The sequence below is a fragment of the Chlorocebus sabaeus genome, chromosome 8 (assembly GCF_047675955.1).
Source record: "Chlorocebus sabaeus isolate Y175 chromosome 8, mChlSab1.0.hap1, whole genome shotgun sequence".
NCBI classification, from domain to species: domain Eukaryota; kingdom Metazoa; phylum Chordata; class Mammalia; order Primates; family Cercopithecidae; genus Chlorocebus; species Chlorocebus sabaeus.
This window is the reverse complement of record NC_132911.1, coordinates 144,956,101-144,963,504: the sequence shown is the minus strand read 5'-3', so window position 1 is coordinate 144,963,504 and position 7,404 is coordinate 144,956,101. Positions and strand designations below refer to the sequence as shown.

Sequence of the window (7,404 nt, the reverse complement as noted above, 5' to 3'; positions counted from 1 at the left end):
CCCAGCAGCCCTGCCCTAGGGATTGTGGCCCTTCTACACGTGGAGAGAGACGGATCAGTGCCCCTGGCAAGGGCCAGACCTGAGAGGGAGGCCCAGCCTCCAGGAAGCTCTGGGTCGGGTCTTCTTCCCGCCCTGCTCTCCAGGCTGGAGAGGGGGCCCGCAGAGTGCGGGGCGTTGGGTCAGTTGGGGACGGGGTTGGCCCAGGACCAGGCAGGTCTTCGGAGGGTGCCAGGGAGGGGAAAACAGGAGAATTTTCTACTGCAGCGGAGGAGGGGCTGCAGGACCCGGGTGGGGCCCACCTCGCCGCGCCTCGGGCAGGGGCGGAGGGGGCGGGAGGCTGCTTGCCAAGGGGCTGTGTTGCCGGGGGACGGGGCCTCGCGGCTAGCCGGACCCCTCTGCGAGAGAGGTGCGAGAGGAGCGGGGAGAGAAGGTGGGGATGGGCGGGGGCCACCTCCTACGGCTGCGGAGAGCGATAGGGTGGATTGGGGGCCAGCTCTTTAGGGGGAGGGGGCGGACGCTCGGTGCGGAGGGGCCGGGACCGGGGTCGTAGCGGGAGGAGGGCGGGGGCGGGGCTGGGCTAGGGCCGGGGGCGGGGCCACGGCTAGACGGGGGCGGGAGCCGTGGAGCCCGCGGGGGCGGGGCAGGGGGCGCGGAGGGGCGGGGCGGCCGTTCGGGGGCGGGGTGGGCGGCGGCGGAGGCCAATGGGCGCGCGCGGCGCAGACCCCGCCCTCCGAATCCCCGTCCCGCGGCGGCGGGTGCTGCATAGTCATGAGGCGCAGGGGCCGGCGCTGCGTCAGCGGAAGCGGCGCGGAGCGGCTGTTTCCGACCCGATAAAGCGGCGTTGTCTCCGCGCGCCGGCCGCAGCCTCGCAGCGCTCCCTCCGCGCCCGCGTCGGTGACTGACTGACCGCCCGGCCGGCCGGCCGAGGGAGCAGCCCCCGCCCGGACCCGCCGCCGCCTCCCGACCCCGGTGCGCCCGGGGCTCCGCGCCCCCGTCGCCCCTGCCCGGCCCGGCCCGGCCGCCCCGCCGCCCCCGCGGCCCCGGCCGGAGGAGACAGGTGAGTGGCCTGCCGCCCGCAGCTGCCCACCCCACGGCCCTCTGCACCTCGCACCTGGGCGCTGGACACCTGCCGCCTCCCCACCCCCACCTCCCGCACGGTCTCGGCCTCCAGGTCGGGTCTGCGCGGCAGCCGCAGACCAGCACCTTCTCCGGGGGAGGGGACCTGCCCCCACCCGGCTTGCGCTGGCTCCTCAGGGTTCCCCCATTACTTCCCGCCTCCTCTTTTCGGATTGCACCTGCCCTGGTCCTCAGCCCTGCAGCCTCTCTGATTCCCCCACCCTGGCCCCCACCCTGGAGCGCGCGCCTTCATTTGGACCCGGCCCCCTTTCGCACCCATCAGTCCTCCCCACCCCCAATTCCTCGGATTTCTCTACCCAGAGAGGAGCCTGGCGCCTCTAACTCCTGATCCTGACCCTGTCCTGTCCTCCTAACCCCTGCCTGCTGTCTCTAACTTCTGAGAATTCAACCAGGGATGCACCACTTGCGAAGTGGCCCCCTCTCCCCTGTTTGGACCGGTCCTCCCAACCGTACACACTTCCTTCTTCCCCTTCCCCCTCCCCTTCTTCTTCCCCTCCTTTCGCTCTCCCCAGTGCACACACGCCCCTCTCAGCACTGCTAGCCAGTGTTCCCCACCTCCGACCCCCAGCCTGCACCGCCAGACTGTGGCTCTGCCCCGGTCTCATCGGCACTGTGCTCCCTTGTGTCCCTTTGAAGTTACCTTGATTTTCTGAGGCCGACCTTGTCCCTGGAGGAAAGAGGCCAGGGCATCAGTTCATCCAGGCCCAGAGTCCCTGCTCTGTGGAAGTCTCCGCACCTTTGCGTCTCAGCACCCGCTGCCCCTTTCCCCTTTGAGCTTAACCCGTTCCTCCCCCAGGTATCCTGTTCTGGATTGGAGCACATCCAGCAGAGGCTTTTCCAGCGGAGGCGGATCTACACGGGGCCCAGCCTCCTGGTTAGCTATTCAGAATGATTCTTGAAGGCGGGGGCTAGGGAGGGCTGGGAAGGGCCGCTTGACCTCCTAAGGAGCCTGAGGTTTCTTGTCTTTCCAGTGCGGGTCACTGATGGAGTGTGGCTTCAGGTTCACAGACCTAGCCATTGACCTCCATCTGATATCTCAGCTGACTCCAGCAAAACGGGGCTTGTCGTTTTTATTATTGTTATTGGGCTGTCTTTTCCAGTCTAGGACCCAGAGCGAGGAGGGTTTACCAGATGAGTGATTCAAGTAATTGTTGTGGGGTCAGATGATTCTTGTGGGCCGTCAGATTCTGAATCGAAGCCCATTTCTGCTGGGGAAAAGCGCCACTGCATCTGCCTGGCATTACTGAGAGCGCCCTGCGCTTCCATTCCCCAGACGGTCTCATCCTTCCTGTGTCATTGGCAGACAGGTAGAGTGTGGTAGGAATCTTTTCCTTCTGCTATTTTGTGCTGGCTTTAGGAAAAAGTAAGAAAACAAAAAGCTGGAGTATTGGTGTACAGGTCAGGGAGTGTAACGCATGGGGATCAGAGCAGGTAACACTCACTGACCTTTAAATAAATGTATGATATCCTCACTTTCCTGCTAGGTTTGAATTATTGTTAAAAGATCAAACAGAGATTATTTAATGCTTGGGAGAGGTTTTGCAGAAGCCACTTGAGGATGAGAGGCAGTCGTGCAGGTTCCGGGTGGAGGAGACTCAGGCGCGGTTAAGAACTCATGTGCTTTTAGAGAGGCTGGGGAACTAGGTCGTCTTACACATTAAGGATTTCACATCCATTCAGGCTAATTGTTTTTGTGGCAGTGGCTGTAAAAGAAAGAAGCAAATCGTTTGAAATGTGTTTGAAATACATACTGGGTATTTAAAGGTGTATTTTTGTGGTCCAGGTGTTCACAGGGCGGGGACGGGGGAGGCTGCCCAGGGCCACCTCCCGGGGCTTGTGGGGGGAGTGGCCTGCTGCCCTGCCGAGATGCGTGCTGCAGCTTTGGCCCTTGTTGCATCGTGAAAGCCCATCAGAGATTGGACTGGGTGAGCTCTAAGGTGTCTTGCAGCTTGTAACACCCTCTAACTTTGCTTATTGGAGAGGAGGGGGTGGGGGAGGGGCGGAGCAAGCCTGTAAACCGGATTCTGCCTCCTTTCCGTGAGCCCTGAGATCCCTCCTCATCCCGCCCCGCAGATCTGCAGGGAAGGAGAGGGCTGCGGCAGCGGTAGCTCCCCGCTTTCCCGATGGAAGAAAGGAGCGGAGGAAGGTATTTCAGCCGATCTTGAGGTTGCTCGGTGGTGAATGGATTTTATCTGTGTTGTCAGGAGAGAGGTGGGGAGGACGGAGGAGCGCAGCGCTGGGGTTCGGGCTGTGATTGGCGTTCTGACTGTAGTGCATCCCAGTGCCCTCTCCCGCTCTTCCCGAGGGCCCCGACGCCCAGTGGCTGGCTGGGCTGGTTTGTGACCAACAGCCTCGTGGCCTGACACCGAGTGAGGGTGACTGACAAGCACTGTAGGTGGCAGACAACCCCAAATTGCCAGTGCCCTTCTTGGGAACACCCCTGGCAGAGTCATGTCTGTAATTTGTGGAGCCAGAATGTGCTGGAAGCCGCGTTCCTGCTAATGATGGGTGAGGACTGCTCCTCACTGGCCTCCTAGGTTCCCCAGGTTTTCATCACTGCGTAATTATGCTGACGGAGGCGCACCTAGTAAAACATCAGCAGCAGGGTTGTCTTCACCTGAGCCAGGAAACAGATCTGACCAGAGGGAGCGAACCTCTCAGCTGAAGAGCAGCCTTGTAGAAAGGAAGGGGTGAGAGAGGACCCCAAAAGCAGGCGTCTGCAGTGGGTTTTCATGCAGAGGACCTGAGCGACTGCACCTCCCCCACCCGCTCCTAGACAAGGTCCCCTTGTTTAGATTAGCTTAATTACCCCCACGAAAATCAATGAACAAGGATCTTTTTAAATGTGAAACTTCGAAAATGTGCTCCTAGTGGCCTTTTCCCCCCAGTATCAAATGCTAACTAAGCCTTTGTGAAATCAGGCACTTTCAGAGGACTGGGAGACCTCTTTAATGTTCATGGAAATGAATCTTCTCTACTCTGGATCAGGAGGGGGCCTGCCGAAAGAGAAGCTTGACAGGTCATATCGTCATTTTCAACCCCTTGCCATTTGGGTGGAGGTGACAGGAGAAACAGCTAGTGGAGGCCTCATAGTGTTTATGAAGTGGCCTCCTTGGCAAGTGACTTTTCGAGGAGGCATTTTAAGATTAAAAACATCCACAGACTTAGGGGGCAGCCGCATAGCCCACTTAGTGTTTCATATCCCAGATAGAGTAGCCCTTCGAGAGCCGTGGGTGGGTCGCCATTGTTCCCACCTCAGACGACGTGGATGTTAGTGCTCCAGAAAGGCAGTCGGTAGGGGTCATTTGTTGGTGCCACTAGTTAGATTTCGGGAAACAGCACAAAACCCTGATGATGGAGAGAAGGGCTCTGAGTTCTCTTTGGCTCAGCTGCTGTGTAGCCTGGGGACGTCAGGTGAGAGGGAGAGGTAGTTCTCTCTCTCCCTTTGTTTTTGTTTTTTTGAGAGAGAGTCTCTCACTCTGTCACCCAGGCTGGAGTGCAGTGGTGCAATCTTGATTCACTGCAGCCTCCGCCTCCCAGGTTCAAGCGATTCTCCTGCCTCAGCCTCCCGAATAGCTGGGACTATAGGTGCACATTGCCATGCCCAGATAATTTTTGTATTTTTAGTAGAAATGGGGTTTCACCATGTTGTCCAGGCTGGTCTTGAACTCCTGACCTCAAGTGATCTGCCCACCTGGGCCTCCCAAAGTGCTGGGATTATAGTCTCTCTCCTTTGCGTGCATGTGTGTGCATGTGTGTGCATGTGTGTGCATGCGTGCGTGCGTGTGTGTGTGTTTAAGAGTCAGGGGGTCTCATTGTGTTGCCTAAGCAGGTCTTGAACCCCTAGGATCAAGTGATCCTCCTGCCCCAGCTTCCCAAGTAGCTGCTGGGATTATAGGTTCATACTTACCACACCTGGTGGGATTTCTCTTAAGTGAGAGGGGCTGGGCTGCAGCTGCGTTATTTTGAGGGCCGTCCCAAGGCCCACCTTCCTGTCTAGTGAGGGCTCCAGAACACAAGTTCACTCTCAGAGTCTGTGGGGAGCCCCGGGGGGCAGGGGTGTGTGTGTGGGAAGTAGTGCTGGGCATTTTGTCCCCAGCGCAGGAATGAGGGTACCAGCCAGTCCAGAGGTGGGATCCTGAGGCAGCTGAAGGGATTTGCATAACCTTTCAAGTCATTGAGCCTGGCCATCTTACCCTCCCACCTCTGCTGGGCACAGGCCCTGGTGAGGGAGGTGTTGTTCAGACCTGGGTCTCGGTACTTTCATCCTCCTAAACCTGTGGAAGGATTTTGCTGGCAGTGAGAGGAAGCTTCATTCCTGAACTCTGGCCCAGAGGTGCTGAATTTGCCGCATTGAAAAGTGGCTTCCCACCTGGGATTCTGTTAGGCTGCTTGCTCTGAGTTTTTGTAGTTTGCCCCGAGGTTTCTCCTGGGGTTCTGCCTGGAAATCCTGGAGCCACCTGAGTTGACTGGCAACCACATTTTTCCTGTTTCAAAGGAAGGAACATCTTGAGTGAAAAATGCATAGCAAACCCTTGAAATAGATAATAAAGAGGGATCAACACAGTGTGCTTACCTGGTCAGGTGTGGTGGTCATTGTACTTTTATATATGACCCTGATTGCACAATTTTAGGACATCACTGTGGCCGGGCACAGAGGCTGGTTCCTGCAATCGCAGCACTCTTGGAGGCTGAGGCAGGAGGATCGCTTGAGTCCAGGAGTTCCATACCAGCCTGAGCAACATGGCAAAACCCCAGCTGTACAAAAAATACAAAAATTAGCCGGGCATGATGGCACGTGCCCATAGTCCCAGCACCTTAGGGGGCTGAGGTGGGCAGATTGCCTGAGCCCAGGAGTTTGAGACCAGCCTGGACAACATGGCAAAACCCTGTCTCTATAAATACAAAAAAATTAGCCAGGTGCGGTGTCTCACATCTGTGGTCCCAGCTACTCGGGAGGCTGAGGCTGGAGGATTGCTGGAGCTCAGGAGGTCCAGGCTGCAGTGAGGGGAGATCACACCCACACTGCACTCCAGCCGGAGCAACAGAGTGAGACCCTGTCTCAAAAAAAAAAAAATTAAAATTAAAAAAAAGACATTGTAAGTCCAGAAAACAACGAGTAAGTTCCTTGTCACCAACAATTTAGTTGTCATTTTAGGGAAATACATTTATTCAAGAGCATGGTTTTTGGTTTGGTATATGGGAAGGGAATATTTTTTAAGTTCTTCGACGGGGAGTGGTTTGACATCTCCACGCTGGAGATGAAATCGCGTATTAAGAGCATGTTAGACATGAGGGGAGGGGGACTGCCTGAGTGTCGTAGACGCAGCTCTTCTGCTGTCAGTGAGTTAGGAATGTTTTTTATAGTTACATTGCTGTCAAGCAGAGGCCTGCAAATATTTTTGCTCATGTGTTCTGTAAAATAACTTTGAGGCCTGGCACGGTGGCTCATGCCTGTAATTCTAGCTCTTTGGGAGGGCAAAGCACGTGGATCACCTGATGTCAGGAGTTCGAGACCAGCCTGGCCAACATGGCAAAACCATCTCTACTAAAAATACAAAAATTAGCCAGGTGTGGTGGTGCATGCCTGTAATCCCAGCTACTTAGGAGGCTAAAGCACAAGAATGGCTTGAACTGGGCAGGGGGGCGGCGAGGGAGGTGGGTGGGTGGTGTTGGTGATGGTGATGGTGATGGTGGTGGTGGTGGTGGTGGTGGTGGTGAGCCGAGATTGCGTTACTTCACTCCAGCCTTCGCGAAAGAGCCAGACTCCGTCTCCATCTTAAAAAAAAAAAAAAAAAAACTTTGAAAAACAATAGACACATTTTTAAGTTGACGTTTAAATTTTTTGGTCCTAATTTTAAACAACTGCAAAAGATGCAATTTCTAGCATAATGTTGGCATTTAAAAGTAACCCTAGTATTGCTTTTTAAAAGGTATCCAATGTTAAATATCCTAATGATGCCTGTCATCAGTCACCCTTTAATAAAATGAACAAACCGTTCTTAACAGTCTTGACATGTCATGTTTTTTCTTTATGAACTTGTATGTTTGCTCTGTTTGAAAGTCTTTTTATCCCTCATTCTTCTTTTCCTTTTTTGAGACAGTGTTTCCCTCGGTCACCCAGGCTGGAGTGCAGTGGTGGGATCAGGGCTCACTACAGCCTTGACCACCTAGGTCCATACAATTCTCTCTCTCCAGCCTCCTGAGTAGCTGGGACCACAGGTGTACGCCATCGTGCCCAGCTAGTTTTTATTTTTATTTTTTGCA

The 7,404-nt window shown here is 55.6% G+C and overlaps 1 protein-coding gene across 2 annotated transcripts in view; it reads left to right on the top strand.

Annotated features, from left to right (window-relative positions):
- Positions 1-782: 782 nt before the first annotated feature.
- SLC45A4 (solute carrier family 45 member 4) overlaps positions 783-7,404 on the top strand; it is a 94,320-nt gene continuing 87,698 nt past the window's right edge. Inside the window, exon 1 of one of the 2 annotated variants that reach the window (XM_073018420.1) lies at positions 783-1,057. The gene's annotated coding sequence lies outside the window, so the exon portion shown is untranslated. The remainder of the gene's footprint in view (positions 1,058-7,404) is intronic. The other variant, XM_008001647.3, reaches the window with a different exon arrangement.